A 20,598-nucleotide genomic window follows, 5' to 3' on the forward strand; every position below is an offset into this window, starting at 1 on the left:
AGGCCTTATCTGACAAAAACGATGGTAGTTCTCGTCGTTTTCTCATGAGCTCGAGTGTCTCAGCAGAGAGTTTTGGTGCGTTGTCTCTTCTCTGTGGCGGAAAACACTTGCGGGATGTGTTTTGCAGTATTTTGACCAGCGTGTCGGTTCTCTCATCAATGCTGCTTATGGTTTCCAACGCGGTGAATTGATTTTGAAGTTCCATTTGGAACTTTTCGGAGCCTTGAGCAGCTTGGAGCATGGTAGGTCGGAGAGTAGACCTCATCATTCTCGATCTTTCGGCTTTTAAGTTGATATTTAGAGTGCCTCGAACCAAGCGGTGATCACTTCCGGTATTAAACCTGTTGATCACTGAAACATCTCTAAATATGTGCCTTTTATTCGAGATGATAAAGTCTATCTCGTTCCTTGTCACGTTATCGGGGCTTCGCCAGGTCCACCTCCTCTGAGGCTTCTTTTGAAAGAAAGAATTCATCAAAAAAAGCCCCTGCGCTTCGAGGAAGTTTACCAGCATTTGCCCCCTGTGATTTCTGCAGCCCAAGCCGTAAGGTCCGACTTTCGATTCACCGCTATCTTGTACTCCCACTTTAGCATTAAAGTCTCCCATAACAACATTGTAGTGGGCCCTCGAGGTGTCGTTGAGGGCCTTTGCGATGTCCTCGTACATCGCTTCGACCACATCATCAGAGTATGTCGAAGTTGGCGCATATACCTGTACAACCTTCAGGGAGTACCTGTCGGAAAGTTTTAGGACAAGGTACGCTACCCGGTTCGACACACTACTGATTTCCACAATGCTGCTAATGAGATCCTTTTTGACTAGAAAACCGACACCACCCTGGGAGAGGTTATCACCTTCGCGGAAGTAGAGTAAGTTACCGGACTCTAGAGTTATCGTGTCCTCCCCCTGTCTTCGGACTTCAGATAACCCCAGTATATGCCAGTTTATATGACTTAACTCTACTTCTAATTCGGCGAGGTGATGGTCCAGCCTCATCGAGCGTCCATTATACGTTGCCATTTTCAGTCGTTTTATACGGTAGCCTGCCGTGAACCGGTGATTCTTAGCACCCCCTGCCCTGCCGATACCGCGACCGCTACCTTGGTCGGGCCTAGCGGGCTTGCCGGTAACTGGGGGCCTTTTTTTGGGCGCATCTGCCATTTAGGGAGGTGGTTTGCCCATACTCGCCGCGCTGGGCAGGCGTGTTGGCGAGCGCAGTAGGGGGTAAGATGTTTATGGGAGGGGGGACGCTGCTGCCCATCCCCCCTTTTCCCCGTCCCTCAGTCGCCTCTTACGACACCCACGGGATGAGATTGGGGGAGTACTATTCTAAGCCGGTACTCCACGGCTGTTTGATTTGTTTTGTTTAAACAGTTATTATGGCCTAACAACAGCCAGCGATCGGCAGACTTACGGTATTTTACCAAACTCCTTATTGAAGCTAGGTATACTATTTCACATGCCATAGGTGGAATGGGGATTCACTATTCTCGTCGATGGTTCCTTTGAGAGTGTCCAAAAGTCAAAAATCGTCAACATTGACTTTTCAGCATGTTTGCCGTTTTAATATGTATTTATAAATTAAATGGCAGACACTTATTCCGGTTCCTGTATGTTATATAAAATTTCAAATTTAGAGCAAAGAAATTTATATATTTGAAGAAGCAGACGCATAGGTCGGTTCCAACATGCGGGCAGACGATATAATGCTTTCTGTGTGGTTCTAATAAAGGTGTGCGATATTGACAACATAGATGTGAATGAAATGGATGCAGTTAGAACACTTGGATAAAGCGGGTTCAAGCGGCTTGTAAGGGCAAGCACCACTAATTTTTTATGATAAGCTCATTTTTTATAATTTATCAAGTGTTGAAGACAAACACAAGGGAATCTGCATGTGTCGGATCTGCCCCACGTGTATCTACCAACACAGCAGAGCAGCGTTGTGGAATAAGCACCACGCCTCTCAAGGAATTGGCGCATTGGCCCAGTTGCTGTCATTATCAAATCAATACTTGAACGCGTCGATCTCAAGAACTACCAGTCCAATATAAAAAAAATACGCGTTAGATAATCCATTTTTTGAGAGAGGTTATTGACTATATGACGTTACGCTATGACACAGGGGCGGAGCAGTAGCTTAATGCGGGTGAAAACGCGCGGAAAAATTAGAATCATGGTTAGAGAATTAGTCTGAGATTGGTATTTCAATTTGTGTTCTTAACTTTGTCGACATTTTTATTTTTTTAATTTAAGTAATTTCAAATATAAGTACTATTTGTAAATATAAGAATTTACTGGTAGGGCTTGTGCAAGCTCGTCTGGGTAGGTACCACTCAGTCATCATATATTCTACCGCAAAACAGCAGTACTTGGTATTGTTGTGTTCCGGTTTAAAGGATGAGTGAGCCAGTGCAATTTCAGGCACAAGAGACACAACATCTTAGTTCCCAAGATTGGTGGCGCATTGGCGATGTAAGCGAAACCATCGCTTATGGGCATTGCAGACCACTTACTATCAGGTGGCCCATACGCTCGTACGCCTTCCTATCCTATAAAAATAAAAATAAATACAATTTATTGATATTATAAACATTTATCTAGTATTTATCAGTGTATTTTATTGTGTCAACTTTATGTATTTGTGTTAAGTATATCTGAATTGTTTTGAAGTTTTTTTTTTTTATAGAATAGGAAGGTGGACGAGCATATGGGCCACCCGATGGTAAGTGGTCACCAAACACCCTTAGACATTGGCATTGTAAGAAACGTCAACCATCGCCTACAGCCAATGCGCCACCAACCTTGGGAACTAAGATTTTATGTCCCTTGTGCCTGTAATTACACTGGCTCACTCACCCTTCAAACCGGAACACAACAATATCAAGTATTGATGTTTTGCGGTAGAATATCTGATGAGTGGGTGGTACCTACCCAGACGAGCTCGCACAAAGCCCTACCACCAGTAAAAGTTAGTATTATATATAAAGTTATTATTATATAAACTAATTTCAGTTTTCAAGTAACTTAAGGTGGATTAGAAATAATCATTAGATAAGAACGCTCCTTCGTACTGAAACTTTCATGTTTCTATATATATGATAATTATATTTTTAGTTTATGTACTATGTTGAACAATATAGAAAAAAGTAAATAAATATAAAAATATTTATTATTTAGTTAAAATTCTTCTATATAAGTAAGAAAATAATCAGCTGTAATATTATATAAAATAAATTGCCTCAATTCAAAGATTGTGTACAGAGTAATGAAGAACAATACGAATTCCCAGCGCAAATTTATCATTGATAAATACGAAATAGGTATAGTAATACCCTGTTGAATAAATTATATAAATTGAATATTGAATTGATAAAAAGGCCTTCGATTATACAATAATATAAGTTCCAGTATCTCATGGTGTTCGGGTTCAAAGATTTTTTTACCAATAGTTGTTAAAAATAATTTGTTTCAAGATTAATTACAAAACTGAATAAAACTTGAATATTTTCGATGAAAATGAACTTTGTAATCACAATTTCAACTTGATATTGGCATTCGATGCCATAAATGTATTCGTCTATCTACCCTTCGACTGATAAAGGTATCAGTTATAATCTTCCAGCTGTTGTTAATCCGAACTAGCTGGTATTTATTGTTTTATGACCTTCGCGAAATATAATTATTTGACTATTCGAATAAGGAAAGAATATTTCACGGTATACTTAAAGACAAAACTAGTTATGACTCTTAAGACAATTTATGTCTGAAATAAATATTATATTATATAAATATTTGCCATTCAAGGACATCAAACTATCAAGCTCTAAGAAGAACCGGCAAAAAACACATAAGTTATTTTGTTTCTCAAGGAAATTATATATTCTTTATGGAAATCAACGAATACTAACTCCATGCATTTTTGTTTTTCGTAGACACTCGCTTAATAGATAGATTAAGAGCATTATACGTCTAAATAATGAGTTATAGTTCGAAATAATGAAAACGAAACAAATAAAAGAAACATTTGCATCATATATAGAACCTTGTCCTTGTGAGTTCAGTAATAAAGTCTTTGATAGCGGCGCGACTTATATAACTACTGACTAAATTATTAAAATCATAAGGACTTTGCCACGTGTTTATGGAAGGCATTTACCTTGAAGTGAAATCTAAGGCTTTCATTCAGAACGTTAATCACACGATCAATATTTAAATTCCCAACTTCTAGCACCCTCAGGACACGTAAGTTATTGGAAATTATTTTAGGTCACTCTTGAGGTCATAAAAGATATTTGTGTCTGTAGGATAAATAATGAATAGGGCGGATTAAGCCTTCAGATAAGGAAAAGGTCAACCTTAAATAGCCTACAAAAGTTAGTCGGTATGAAACGAAATTTATTACTTACTAGCTACCCGTCCTGGCTTCGCATGGGTAGACAATTCTTACATAAAACGTTTAAATTGAAGAGAAAACATAAAAAGAAAAAAAAATCTTTTCTAGGACTCTTTCTCCGGCATACGCAGAAAAACCTAAGTTTTATTACAACCTGATGAATACATCGGAATAAATATATTAATTATTATCATTTAAATAAAAAAAAAATAGTTAAAAATATGCAGATTATAATAAACTACTGTAACAACCGTAATCATTATATCTAAAATAAACCAGTCGATTTGTCAAATTGTCTACCTATTTTTAATTTACAATAATATTCTAAAAATAGTATTGTTTTCGGAAAGATGACATTGACTTTACGGAGTTAGAATATTTTTAATATCAATATAAGTTCGATCAATGTTTTAAATTATGGCTAACCTAAAAACTCGTTTAAAGGCTCGTTCCGACATATTTTTATTTTTTCATTACAAAGCTGGAATATATTTTATAAATTAGTCAAATCTGTACCAATTAAAATACAAATGGATATAAATATGTTCGAAGATGATTAATATATTTACTTCAAGACAACGAATTATATAGCATAAAAAATTACATACGGTGAAAGAACCAATGACAGAATCGCTTATCAAATGACCTCTGCACCGATCAGAAAAAACCTTACGAATGGAACGCATTTTTGATAGCGTCCTTGGCACATCACACTTCTCATTAGACAGAAAAAAATAGTTTACGTAAGGAAACCGTATAGCATAAATATTTTGACATTCAGAGGAAGCAATGACCAAAGCGCGAATAATTTGCAATGACCTCTGCACCGATCAGAAAAAACCTTACGAATAGAATGCATTCTTGATTCGTCCTTGTAACAATACACTTCTTCTTTTTACACAAAAAAAGAATCAGGGCTAGACAACCAACCACACATCAAAAATGTTTGTCATACGGTGAAAGAACCAATAACAGAATCGCTTATCATTTGAAGTGACCTCTGCACCAATCAGAAAAACCTTACGAATGGAATGCGTTCTTGATAGCATCCTTGTACTGGATATCCGTGGATGATCCGCAAACACTTATCAATCTTTTATCGCTAGCCTCAAGGTTCTGCAAATGTACTCCATACAGATAATTATCTTTCATTGAAATTACAACTAGAATTAAGTTAAATTTGTAAACAACTTGTTGAATTATAAATTACAGCTATTTACTTATTATACTAAATTCATAAATCAACGTTTGTTATTCGATCATTTTGTTGACGATTTGAATATTAAGAGGATTTTTTATAGTGTTTCGCTTATAAGGCTGTCGAGCGAATAAAGCTATTGGAGTTAACTGTCTAGAAATTATATTCATTCATTCAGTCCAAATTTACAGAGTTTTACTTCGATGTTTCAAATCTATGTGAATATTATGGTCCCGCACCTGATTGATTTCTTCGGTGGTGTCAGAGCCATCTAGTCTTATTAATTATTAAAATATTACATATACTTTTGAGTAAATCGTGAAAAAACATAAAATAAAAACGTAAATCGTCAGTGTGAGATTAAATCTTTGTTGTTTAATTTGATAATAAAAACTAGTTTACAATATAGTTGTGTTCAAATCTTATTAACTCCACTAATCCAGTAAGCCAATGTAATAACAGGCACAAGGGACGTAAAATATTAGATCCCATGGCTACGCACGGGTTTGAAATAACCTGACTGGTAAAGGAATATAGCTTCATAATATTTCTACCATAATAGTGTAAATGTATGTATTTTTTGGTAACCATTTACAACCAAAACCATTAGCCAGTAATCATTTGTGCTACAAATAAAAAAATCATCACCATATAATAAATGCAGCGATGTGGAACGCGGGCACACACGTTTTGTTACCGTACATATTATTACGTACATTTTTTATATACAATTTAAGCAAAATTGCTTTAAATCTATCGGTAAAGACGTGATTAACACACCATTATGACGTCAAAAGTACAATTGCGTGAGCGTTAATAACATCGCTATTGTGATCATTTTGAAGGCATTTCACGGGTAACGATTCGTGCTTAATGTATCCAATTTTTGTTATATTTTAACCACATTTCCATGTGATAACTCTGTATCTACATGGAATATTTACAAGTGTGCGTGGATGGCTAAATATATTATAATCACCATTATATGTTGTAACGATATATTTACACTTAACCGCCACTTAAACCTGTTCAGGAACAGGAGCCTGAATTTTTAAAGTCACGTCCGATTGCCATCCCAGTAAATTTAGATTTAGGAAATAGAGAATGCATCTGTTTTAAAATACAAAGTTGTGCGCTAGAATCACATCCGCAGTAGCGCTAGTCTTCCATAAAGATGGCCGCCGTAGCCGAAAGTAACAAGAGAAGATCGAACACATCTTACTTTATATTTTATTTCGTTAACAGTAACAGCCTGTGAATATCCTACTACTGGGCTAAAGCCTCATTTTCTTTTTTGAGGAGGTTTGTAGCTTATTCCATCATGCTGCTCCAATACGGGTTGGTGCAATACATATGCAGAATTTCAGTGAAATTAGACATGCAGGTTTCCTCACGATGTTTTCACCGTCAATCACGAGATAAATTATAAACACAAATTAAGCACATGAAAATTCAGAGGTGCTTGCCGGAGCTTGAACCCACGATCATCGGTAAAGATTCACGCGTTCTAACCACTGAGCCATCTCGGCTTTTTATTTAGGGAAATGTAATTGTTAACAATAATTAAGTATATTAAATTTATCATATGTTCAATTGATCAATCTCTTTATATTAGGTCCTTACATATGAAATTAGGGGTTTGTCGACTGACCACATTGATCTGACATAACTCCTCTTTGGTTAAGAATTCTAAATTCAAATTTATAAATTCATTTAGCTGGTACATTTGAGTTTTGAAAACATGCATTTGTTTTTCCTCATTATGTTTTTCTTTTACGTCGCTTATTACCGCACAATGGAAAACATGAAATATCGGTATGTTTAAGAGGGATGGGGGATATAAAGGGATTTTAAATCGAATGAAGGATGCGGCAGTCCAAACCATCTTCAAAGAGTTTATTGATTCTCGCCCCCATGGTTTTTTTAGTAAAGGTATCAATGAACTCCCTATGAGATGGAAAAGGTGCATAGATAACAACAGTGCATACTTTGATTAATTAAATATATTTTCCAAAAAAAAATTGACTTTATATTCCTCGCGTACAAAACGCCAATTTCGTATGTAAGGACCTAATATTAAATGTTAACGTTAAATAAGACTTAATATACTATATACATCTAACAAGTTCAAGCTCACAGAACTGGCGAACAGCACCGTGTGTAATAATATAATATTGGCTACATATTGGCGTAATATTACGCCAAAGTTTATTCATAAAAAAGACGGTAAAAGATAACAGTTCTATTTTCAAAATAGGAGTAATAAATGGTGTTCGATTATTTATAAAACAAATGAAAAGTCATAGTATATATAGTAGTAGTATTTTATTTAACAAAGTTTTAATTGATATAATAATTTTAACTATTATTGTAATAAAATAAATGTGTTTGTAGCCTTAATAGCAAAAGGAAGTTACTATTTATAACTAGACAATAAAAAATATTATAAAAAAAAACGCTTATAAACGTACAAAACACCAAAGATATGTTTCTATAAAACATTTACAGACATTAAACTACGATTTTAACGCTCACATTCATTGTAATGATGCGCCTGCGCAATAATGACATATGTGACCGGAAAATGTCCGCGTCCTTCCTAATAGTGCATTAGTTTACTAACCACGAATACGGAAGTACCAAGAATTATGGTCATCCTATTATTTGACAGAATCAATGTAACGTCTACATCTCCATTGTTTATTTTATAAACATATTTGACCTAAGATCTTTTTTTTATTATTTAAACATGAGTAATGAAGACTTGTACTTTTCATTTTAAATCATTACACTTTTCGTTCGAATTTACAACGCATTTTATTTGGTTGACTTTTTGATTTCAAACCGATGATAGCTTTACTTACTTGATTTAATCCTGTAGGATGAAATTTAAAAATTATTTATGTATTTGTTAATCCATCAGTTAATAACATACGTACCTTATTATATTTAGTATTATATAACATGTAGCTAAGACCAAAGTAGGATTACACAATTAGTATAAGCATTTATTGAGTTACTAACTAAGAAGAATGTAAGTAAATTAAAACTATTAAAAGAAGGGCCTCTAATTAATGAGTCTGTGTGAGTGCTTGTGTGTGTTTGAGTGTATTATTTTTAGAGCCTTCTTGCTATATAAAATACATTTTATTGTTTACATTACTTTGCTAAATATCTGTATTCTAACGTGACAAGTGCCCCAGGAATAAACTTTGATAGTGGGAGACATCCTACGGTCTGGTATGGAATATGGTATGATAAAATCGCACAAGTTCACTAAGTATCTTGATAAAATAAGCGGACGGGCAAATAGGCCACCTAATGGTAAGTCGTCACCACCGCCCATATACATTGGCACTGTAAGAAATATTAACTCTTCCTTACATCACAATGAGCCCCATACCTTATCTTTTTTTTTCCGCTGGAAAAACGCATTACGCGTTTCCCCCACGGGAACAGTGGGGGGGTATGTGGGGCTCGCCGATGTCCGAGGCGCCGAGTGCGCCCTGAACAACGGAATACCCACTAAAAAACCAGCGGTACCCTTTCCGTCATAACGAGGAGCGCCACGGGATCGCTTGCGCATGCTACCGCGACGCTCTGACGGGTGGCCTGCGTAAGCAGGCCTCCATTCTCTATGGGGATTACCAGGGTACTGAGAACCCCCTAGTCCCAGCGACGCCTATTGCGGCGGAGGGAGAAGCATAGCGCCTCATTCTTCTCCCCAGTCTTCTTCGGCGGAGCAGGTTTGCAGCGGCGTCCTCTTCCCGCTCCCGCTCCGCGGCCTCCTTCTGCGACATTACATTTTCACAGAAGGAGACCATTTCCGACCAACACTCATCGCTTCCGAGCATCGCATTTATGATGCTCGGCAAGGAGAGGTCTCCGCCGACAACTGCCGCCAGAGAAAGCCTCTGGGGCCCCCACGCGGCACACTCCGTCAGGGTGTGTTGCGCCGTGTCGGTTGGCGCACCACACTCGTGGCAGGAAGGTGACATTTCCCGCAGTGCTATCTTGTGCAGGTACTTACCGAAGCAGGCGTGCCCGGTAAGTACCTGCGTTAACCTAAACGAGAGCGTGCCTCGTTTTCTTTTGACCCAGCGATTTAAGTGGGGACGTACCGCCTCCACTGTCGCCAGGCCCGCTGTGGGGACCACAGATCTTCCTCCCATCGGGCTATCAGGGCTTGCTGGGCTAGAGCCCTGATCCGCCCGACTTCCGCCGAACCTGGACGGTCGCCGCGGTCTCTCGCCTCGGCTCGGAAGCGGTACACCTCTGCGAGCACCTCCGCCTGGAGTTCCCAGGGCGGATCGCCCGCGAGGAGCGTCGCCGCTGTCCAAGACACCGTACGATACCCTCTTATCGCTCTTACCGCTATGACCCTCTGCGGCCTACGCAGGAGGGCCCGTAGCCCCTTATCTTGGGAATTAGGATGTTATATCCCTTATGCCTGTAGTAACACTGGCTCATCTCCCTTTAAACTGGAACACAGCAATACTAAATATTGCTGCTTAGCGGTAGAATATGTGTTCAGTGGACATTGCTACCCAGACAAGCTTGCACAAAGCTCTACCACCAATTAAAACATCTCATAATTCGATATTACGACAAAATGAGTACATGGCTGTACTATTGGTTTATTATTATTTCTAATGAAAATTTGGATACCTTTACTTACAACAAGATTTATAAGTCTGAAATATTTTACTCAATTACGTCTAATATAATACGTAACTGGGTTTTTTCATATTTTATTACAAGTAACTTACTTATCGGTCATGTATTTGTATAATTAATTAGTAATCTTTATTGTTTAAAGGACAAACAGCACAGTTATCTTTTGATTTATCGCAGAACGAATTTATTACGAATTTATAGGCATCACATACACGTGTGTCTGTAATTGCATGTGCAGTGTTCACGTGGCAATGGGGCATTGCTATTGACATTCATAGAGGCTTCATTGAATATATACGTCACCAATATCGATTGCTTGAACGTCGCTATTGTCGAAAATTCCTACGTGGATTTCTCGAAGCTATTTGCGTTGGTAGTAAATAGTATTATCCTATTCTATCGGCATGATCGTCGCGATATTAATTACTATTACAAAAAACTTCGTTTCAAAACCTTTAAATTTTCGCATGTATAATTTACGATATTGAATTCATTAAATAATATGTTTTATGTAAATAAGACTGCCTCGTTGGTGTAGTGGCTAGGTATAATGTCACAGATCTCCGAGTCCTGGGTCAAACTCCGGGTCGGGTCGATAAAAAAAAGTTGAAAGAGAAATTTTGGATAAATTTAAAGAAATATTGAAAATATCAAAAACACCTGAACTCTTTCCGGTCGTCTCTGATTGCCGTCCCGTCGGATTATGAGAGTAAAGGAATAGAGAGTGCACCTGTTTTTTCGCATACACTTGTGCACTATATGACCTGTGCAGATGGCTAATCTCTCTCGTGATTGACCGCCGTGGCCAAAATCGGTCAGAAGGACATGATTATAATATAATTTAAAAAAAAATATAATAATGATTTCTAGTTTTTTTTTGATCTCGTCAAACTTTAAGGAAGCCATATTTACCATTTTATATATTATATGCAAAATACTCATGTCTCAGTTTTTTTTTAATTACAGTATGTACATATATGGTATGTATATGCTGGCTATACACAAAATCTTTTTCTATTACAAAATTATTTTACCTATGTGGTAATCATTATTCATATAAAATTAGCTGAATCGCAATTAATGTGAAGTGACAGCGTTGACCAAAGGGCGCTGAAAGACAATCTCGCTCTATCAAGGCCCAGGGCAGGCACTGGATCTATGACGTCAGAACGTCACGGTAGCATGCGAAAGCAATTCCGTGGCGCTCCTCGTTAAGACGGAAAGTGTACCGCTGATTTTGTAATGGGTATTTCAATGTTCAGGGCACACCCGGTACCTTGGAAACCGGTAAGCCACGCATACCCCCCCCCCCCACTATTCCAGGGAAACGCGTAATGCGTTTTTCCAGCGTAAAAAAAAAATTAAAAAAATGAGCTGGACCTATTCAAACAAAAAATCATTAGATTCGGTCCAGCCGCTTATGAAAAGTTCTGTGGTATCTTTATATATGTATATATAATAATTCTGTACCTGTACAGAATTATTATATATACATATATAAAGATCTATGTGTACGTATATATACTTCGCTTATAAGAGGTTACGGAGTTCGTTTGTCTGAACCAATATACTTTATCATCTTTACATTAGTAAACAGGATACATTTGTATTTTACATAGCTTAATACATGAACAAATAATGTTATAATAATATAATTGTAAATTAATTATCTACATATCACGCCGGTAGCATTCTGTTCAGTTGTAAATGTTGAAATGATAACGTATTTTCAATGTTGGATTACAGATAATAAATATTAGGGATAATAAATTAAATATATAGTAACAGCCTATTAATGTCCCACTGCTGGGCTAATGGAGAGGCCTTTACTTCACCGTCAAGCACGAGATGAAAATTCAGTGGTGCGTGCCCGGGTTTGAACCCACGATCATCGGTGAAGATGCACGCGTTCTAATCACTAGGCCATCTCGGCTTATATATATATTAGTGTTCACGTTTGTTCTTAAAAAATATTTATTTTTATAGACATATCGATTTCAGTTAATACAAAAGATATTTCTTTATGTGGTTTTATAAATTAGCCAAAATTGTTGTTTATTATACAATTTGGGCTAATTTAAAAAACCGCTTAAAGAAATATCTTATATAAATATAATATAAATTAATTTTTTAGCCAACCATCCCAGTTTCGCACGGATAAAGGCTCAACAAAAAAACTTTAACATCGTAATACATATAACTATTGGTTTACGCGGCGTACGCCAGAAAACCTTCCAACCGGTATTATTATTTCTGACATCTTCAACAATCATCGTCATATTAAAGCCAATGAACACAAAATTTTGATAAATTATACATCTAAACCTTCCTTATGAATCACTCCGTTCATTGGTGAAAACCGTATGAATATCCGTTTAATAGTTTTTGTGTTTATCGCGTTCAAACAGACGGACAGACGCTACACGCCAAGCTAACCATTGAACGCCGAAATGTCGTGTGTTAGCCGAATATTATGCTTTCAAAGCCAAGCATTGTGATTTTAATCAACTGTAAAAGATAATATAATAAAGATGTAAAAGAACATAGTTGACAAATTTGCATATTATTCTGCTACGTGTATTACTCAGTTTCCTTTTGAATAATATGAGCCAACATCTTAGATGACGTGTTTTTGCAGAATTTGATTTATGTTTAATAATTTGCGAAGTTTTATTTCATTTCATTGTTGTAATATTTGACAATGTTTCTGTTAAAACAACAGTTATTGGTGAAACACAAGATGATATTGTTGTAAATTTACATTTAAAGTTTTATCTTACGTCAAACATTATTTCAACATTACAACAAATCATTCTACGTTATTTCTTAAAAGAATGTTGTTACAGATTACACTAATTAATTAACTACTTATTTGTACATAATAATTAAGTATATAAGCTAATTAATTAACAATCTGATTGTCTCGCTAAACATTTGTACAATATACGATTCTCATTCATTATTTATTATAGTATATGACGTTTATATTTGTCAAGTTATTTGTCATTTATAGCTATGTACATGATTATATATAGCATAACAAGTCGCAGATTCGATGCTGGTCCTCTTCTTTACACACCTAGTACAATATGTACACCTTAATGAAGGGGTTCAAAGGAATATTAATAATTACTTAATAACGGCCATTTCTTATTGTACATTAAAAAATAAATGATATAAATTATTTTGATTTAATAATATAACTTAAATTATTAATTAAGTAGCTGTGTCTTGTATTACACGTGTTTCGGGATACACGTTCATACATGTCAAATTTTTCGTGTGATAAAAATACAATAATATAATCAATGAAAATCTACATTTTAAAGTTTTGAGTTGAAAAAATATCGCAATGAACTTCGATCCTGACGGGCTCCCCCGACCGCACATTTTTTTAAATATATTAACTTATTACTCAAGTGCACACAGACATGAACAATCCTTTTTTAAACAGTAAGAAGAAGAGTAGCAGTTATTTCAATTTATGGTTAAATATTGCGCTGTTAAGGGAGGCTGCGTGATCTTAACAGCCTGTGAAATGCCCACTTCTAGGCTAATCTCCTACACGTTTAAAGGGTTTGGAGCTTGTTCCACCACGCAGCTCTAGTGACAACACCCCGTGTGTTTCATACACAAGTGACATTTCATTTCAGTTAAACTATTTATACATGCAGGTTTCCTTCACCGCCGCACGAGATGAATTACAAACACAAATTAATCAAACGTATATTTAGTAACGCTTGTCCGGATTTGAATACCAATCATCGGATAAGATTCACGTGTTCCAATGTATATATCTTTCATATAGGTACTGGTGGTAGGGCTTTGTGCAAGCTCGTCTGGGTAGGTACCACCCACTCATCTGATATTCTACCGAAAAATAGCAATACTTGATATGTTAATGTTGTGTTCCGGTTTGAAGGGTGAGTGAGCCAGTGTAATTACAGGCACAAGGGACATAAAGTCTTAGTTCCCAAGGCGCATTGGCTATGTAAGCGATGGTTGATATTTCTTACAATGCCAATGTCTAAGAGCGTTTGGTGACCACTTACCAGCTCGTCCGCCTTCCTATTCTATATAAAAAAATGATATAGTTCTAGGTTTTTTTTTTAAATAAACATTTTACACATAATCTTAGATATATACGAATACATATGTTGTCCATAAGGTCGCCGTCAGTTGACATGCTTTGTTGACTACGTAAATATGTATGTAATTTACATAAGAAACTGACTATTATACATAAATCCTGTATATTGTCCATATTATCTATTTATTGTATATTATTCACCGATAAAGAAAATTTTAATCGAAAGCCCTCATGTTAAATCCAAATTATTGCCATGATAAAAAATAGTATAAATTCTATAACATTACAAATATCATACGATACAAACAAGCAATGATTGTATTAATCGATATTGTGTTATAAAAAGATATTTTTTTTTCTTTATTTATCGATAAACGTTTCAATAACCTAGTGATGTGATGAAACGTATTGTGTCACACGATGAATGGAGAAATTATTTCAAGGAATTTGTTGAAACAATAAATTACTTAATAAAATATTTTATTAATCTGTTTTGATGATGAAGTACAAAAAATGTATTGTATTTCACAAATTCAAGTAGTGTAGATGAGATGTGTAAGGGACTAAGAAAGGATATGACTAGACAGATAGAGGGCATAGGAACGACGAAAAACTAATTTTACTTTACAATGAATCTAAGCCGACATGGCCCGGTGGTTAGAACGCGTAAATCTTAACCGATGATCGCGGGTTCGAATCTAGACAAGCACCACAGTGTTTTTAATTCATTTCGTGCTTGGCGGTGAAGGAAAACATCGTGAAGAAACTTACACGTATCTAATTTCACTGAAATTCTGCCAGATGTGTATCCACCAACCCGCATTGGAGCAATGTGCATAAGCTCCAAAACTCCTCAAACAAGGGGAGGAGGCCTTAGACGCAGTGTGGGTCATTCACAGGCAGTTGCTAATACAATTAACCTTAAATAATTGACATTATTGTTATATAGTAATATTATTTATAATTTTTTATTTTGATATTTTAATCAGGCAAACTTATAAAACTGACTGTATTATATGAAGTGTCGTTTTATTTCAATGTATTTTTTTATTTTCATAGTATTGATAGGCGGACGAGTATATGGGCTACCTGATGGTGACTGTTCACCAACCCCATAGACATTGGCATTGTAAGAATTGTTAACCATCGCTTACATCGTCAATGCGCCACCAATCTAAGGGATCTAAGAGGTTATGTCCCGTGTGCCTGTAATTACACTGGCTCACTCAACCTTCAAACCGGAACACAACAATAACAAGTACTGCTGTTTTGCGGTAGAATATCTAATACTTCGCGTCATTATATTAAATTAAAGACAGACGAGTAGAAATGATTGTAAATTAAATATGTATGCATCAGTTATATTAACAAAAAACACAAAACACCAATTTATTCATCTATCTAAAAACTTATCAAAGTTTTTGTGACGATTTGAACAGTAACAGTAACAGTAACAGCCTGTTAATGTCCCACTGCTGGGCTAAGGCCTCCTCTCCCTTTTGAGGAGAAGGTTTGGAGCTTATTCCACCACGCTGCTCCAATGCGGGTTGGTAGAATACACATGTGACAGAATTTCAATGAAATTAGACACATGCAGGTTTCCTCACGATGTTTTCCTTCACCGTTAAGCACGAGATGAATTATAAACACAAATTAAGCACATGAAAATTCAGTGGTGCTTGCCCGGGTTTGAACCCACGATCATCGGTTAAGATTCACGCGTTCTTACCACTAGGCCATCTCGGCTTGAACATTTCGTCTAATTGTATTATATGAATAATAAATTTTATTTTATTTGATAATTTTCGTTTATATATATGTATATTTAAGTTCCATTCAACAAATTCAATTTTTTTTTGTCTAAAATTTAATAAATAATGAATAAATTTCATTTATAATTTAAAAAGAAACCATTATCGATATATATATATATATTCTTAAATTCTACATCACTATTTCACGTTAGAATTTGACAACGATATGAACGCGAACGAAACGCATAATAAAATGAAACGTATAGTTTTTTATTTAAGAAGAAATTTATGTCGTTTCTTATTCGTTTTGGTTGATCATATAAAAGAGGCCACTGGTCTTTATTATATATTTTACCTGCACATTCCATTGATACAAACAATTAAAAACAGATACATGCATAAATACTCACTTGCGGTCGTATTTTCTCCAGCTCTCTTAATTACTAATATCACAGGATTTTATAATTTTAAAATTAAATATATTTACACTTAAAAAAAAAAAAACACTTTATTTACAGATAATATATACACTGCCCAGTCTTTTATTTTTTTTTACCCCATGCAGTCTTTAATCTGTGGTTCTAATTTCGGAATGCAATTACATTTTTCGCGTATTTGCGCGGGAACTTGTGACGTAGAGTAACAGGTGCGTTTCGTACGGCGTCTGCGAGTGTACTGTCATGGAGGTGTCCGTCCTTTGCCTTAATATCAGGTGTAGAACTCAATCAGTGATAATGATAAGAATACAAAGCGGTGTCTCGTCGGCTGTACGAGGGGGTTTCTCGAACTCAGCCGGCGTTGGACCGGTTTAAAAAAAATACCGGTCAACGATCGAAGTGCGTGTGAAACTGTGAACTTGACGGGTTTAGGGGTTAGGGTTGCCATTTCGCTTGTCTTTGTCTATTGATATATGAATGAAATTAATTTAAATATATATATATTTTTAAGTTATTATTTACTTCTATATTTTATTTAAATCTACGTCGTGTTTCACAAATAAATTTTTTATTAAAAAAATGTATGTGGTTTTATGATATTTATTAAAACTATTTCTTTCATATATCTAAATAAGATTATATCTTAAGTCTTATCCCACATTATATAGATAACGATATATACATATATATATATCCAGGGTCAGAATAATTAATAAATAATGTATAATGCCTGTAGGTATTTCATAAAATTAACTCGTTTATTTTTAAATAAAATTTATGTTTTTGTACAAATTTACCCCTCCCATTTTCCCGATAAAGTTAAAATTTTCGAAAATCCTTTCTGCTTGCTTAGGTTATAAAAGGTATTTATGTTCCAAATTTTAGCTTTCTGCATTCATTGTCATAGACAATGCAAACGATTATACGTGTATATCTTTGTAGATAATATCCTGGCCGATTTCTGTCACGATGCCTGTTCTGAACGGACAATAGTGGTTTAGTTTGTACGTATACACAGTGTACAAACCAAAAACATTTAGTACGTACAAAAACAGTAGTAGTTACTGGGAATCTCTTGGCAGAACAATCCAATATTTTTGACCCGGCAAGTGAATTGATCCCGGGACCTCGACGTCTGCGCCCTCATGAGCTAACCACTAGATCAACGAAGTAAGTGTAAATATAAATATATAATCACCATTACTCAAGCGTATAATATGTTTTTAATTTATCTAAAATTATATCAGGAATTAATGTTTTTTCAAAGATATCGTTTTTTCTAATACAAAAGACTATTAAATTAAAATAAAACGATAAATCAAAAAACAAATTACAATTTTATTTTCGTACGCTATTTTTTATCTCACTAAAGTCAATAAATAATAATAATAGCTATTTGTTTCTACACGTATTAAAAATGCAACTGTCCCGCATTTATCTTTTTATATAATAAGAACGATAAGTACTTAGGTACATTTATGTGCAACCGTTATTCAATATATTAACCCTAGCTTTTCATTAGGATAAATATCTTTTATTTTCAAAAATAAAGGTTTTCTTAAGGCGTTTTTCCTTCGAGTCATTTTTAAATACATAAAAAATTATATGTGCTAGCAGTAACTCTCGACCTTGGACTGTAATCCACTTATCACTAGGCCATTAGCTCTAACAAAAGTCAAGTCACAGATTATAAATAGCGCAAGCCCAATTATAAAAAAAAAACTGAGATAAAAAAAACTATGTACAGTTTTGTTTAGTTAAAGATAACGGGGTGTCAAATGTCATAGTGACACGCGACACGGCACAGATAACACAAGATCCAATTTAAAAGCAGGGACCACACATGTATACTCGCAGCTAGTAACAAACGGATTGTTTATGTTATAATAGAATTTAAAAACACACTGTTGCCATGAAAAAATGTCAAAATAAATAATAATTTAAACTAACTTTTCCGTTTTACACATTTTTTTTAAATTACAATATCTTACACTGACACTGGCGGACATAAAATATTGCTTAAAAAGATTTTAATTCTCAATTAATTTTAATTTAACGGAAATTATCTGATAATTCGATTTTCAAATATTATGATGTAAAATAAATATAATTTACTGATAACATGATTTTCATTGAGATGTTTGGAAGATAAAGTGGTTCTTATATCTTTCAAATTATGTATGTCTCGTGTATGATGATATTACAATCGTAATTTAATCCGCTAGTAACAAAGGTCTTTTGTGAATAATCAGAGGTTGTCTTAGTTTATATTTACCTTAAGTATTAATAGAACGAAGATATTATATTATATGGCCTTTTTATGATCAATAGAATAATATTATTTTTACTGCCACGTTGGTCTAGGAGCTAGATATAAGGCCACAGATTGAGTCTTGGGCTCAAATCCTGATATGACAGAAAAACATGTTATTCAGCCTGGAGTCTGAAAATTGAAAGTATATATATTTATATTAATATACGCAAATATATTTATTTCACCATATATATTATGTCCATATATATTATTTGAATTAAATTAATATTGTTATCTTTTTGAAATTTATTAAATAATTAAAATTATTTACCATAAAATCTATAAAAATATTAAATAGTTGTATATGTATCACTGGCTTTACTTCAACTATAATTTCTCGAGGTAATACAATTGGTTTATTTAAATTAATGTTATATTTACACAATCGTGATAACCCTGCTTTGATCTCACGGAAGATCCGATCTGTTCCTCTAACCGGTTTAGTAGCTATGCGAAAATAAACAATACAAATCGTCTGACAAACTAGCAGACATTTTTTGCGACTGTCGTTATTCCTTCAAACGGAATTATTATTTTTGGTATTACCGTAACTATTTTATATTAAGTTATTTGATGTTTAGTTGTAATATAAATTTATCATGAAATCACTGTGATGATGATAAAATAATGAAATTCAAGAAATTTCATTTAGGCATTCATGTAACGATATGTAAGGGAAGAGGTGTATGTGGAACTTGTGAGCCGTGGTGGGACGTCACCGGATCGCTGTGTCTACACAACTACGACAATTGGAGTCTGCTAAGGCAGGCAGGCCTGAGTGATCTTAAGCTATATTGTAAATTGACCTTTAAATAATAGGACTATTTAAAAAAATGTGGATATATGTAATAATTAAAGTTCGATTTATACGAAGCAAAGGAGCTTTTAAATATCCCCACTATTTTCCTTTTAAGGAAAAGTATTGAATTTAATATACAACGGACTTATGATTCGATTCATTTCCCTATCTGCATATACACCGTGGATTTGCCGGTATATGTATCAGAAATTCCCTACGATATTTTTAACGTTCTACTTGAGAGGAATCATAAGTAGTACAGTGCAGGAAAAGTTTAAGTCTCTGCTCGGATTGAATAGCGAGATAATTTATTTACATACTATACAAGTTATTTGTTTATTCCTAAGAGTTCAATTTAGTCAAAAACCTAAAAATTAAGTGTCTATGTCTCTTTTTAATGTTTACCTGGTAATGCTTCAAAGTATTTACATTTAAAATCAGTGAATTTTCTGGTGATAAGAAGGGAATGCCCACGACTCCGACGTGTCCAATAAGAAGAAAGACTAAATTTAACCTAAAATTATGTATGATGAAAACTGAAAGGATATACAGGGTTACAGGGTAATATGTCACGATCCTTTTAAAGGGTTATAGTTCAGGACAATAGCTATCAAATGACCCCCAAAATGCTTATGCAAAAGTGTATCGTTTTCGAGTTATTAATTTTTTAATATTTTTTTTATTTAAAGGATGTTTAAGATTCTAAAATTCAATAAAAAAAAATCAACGTATTTTCCCTATTTTTTTTTGTATTTCTTGCTAGGGTACATCCTAGTTAATAATAACCAGTTATAAAACAAAAACAACCTTCAAGCATTTTTAAATTACAGATCCAAAACTGTACAACTTTTCGATTTTTAATTTTGATTCTTTAAGTTACTCGCAATTTTTTTGTAAAAATCACTATGGCTCTTATCGTGCGGATCATTTTA

General features: G+C 34.7%; 1 protein-coding gene across 3 annotated transcripts in view; it reads right to left on the bottom strand.

The window, feature by feature from the left end:
- The window catches only part of LOC126777889 (solute carrier family 41 member 1-like), a 101,688-nt gene that overhangs the window by 53,016 nt on the left and 28,074 nt on the right, over window positions 1–20,598 (bottom strand). Inside the window, exon 2 of one of the 3 annotated variants that reach the window (XM_050501179.1) lies at window positions 16,527–16,780. The exons of 1 other annotated variant lie outside the window; for it this stretch is intronic. The gene's annotated coding sequence lies outside the window, so the exon portion shown is untranslated. Of the gene's footprint in view, window positions 1–16,526; window positions 16,805–20,598 lie in introns of those variants that run through there. One more of the 3 variants, XM_050501180.1, reaches the window with a different exon arrangement.

This window comes from Nymphalis io, chromosome 24 (genome assembly GCF_905147045.1).
Source record: "Nymphalis io chromosome 24, ilAglIoxx1.1, whole genome shotgun sequence".
Taxonomy (NCBI): Eukaryota; Metazoa; Arthropoda; class Insecta; order Lepidoptera; family Nymphalidae; genus Nymphalis; species Nymphalis io.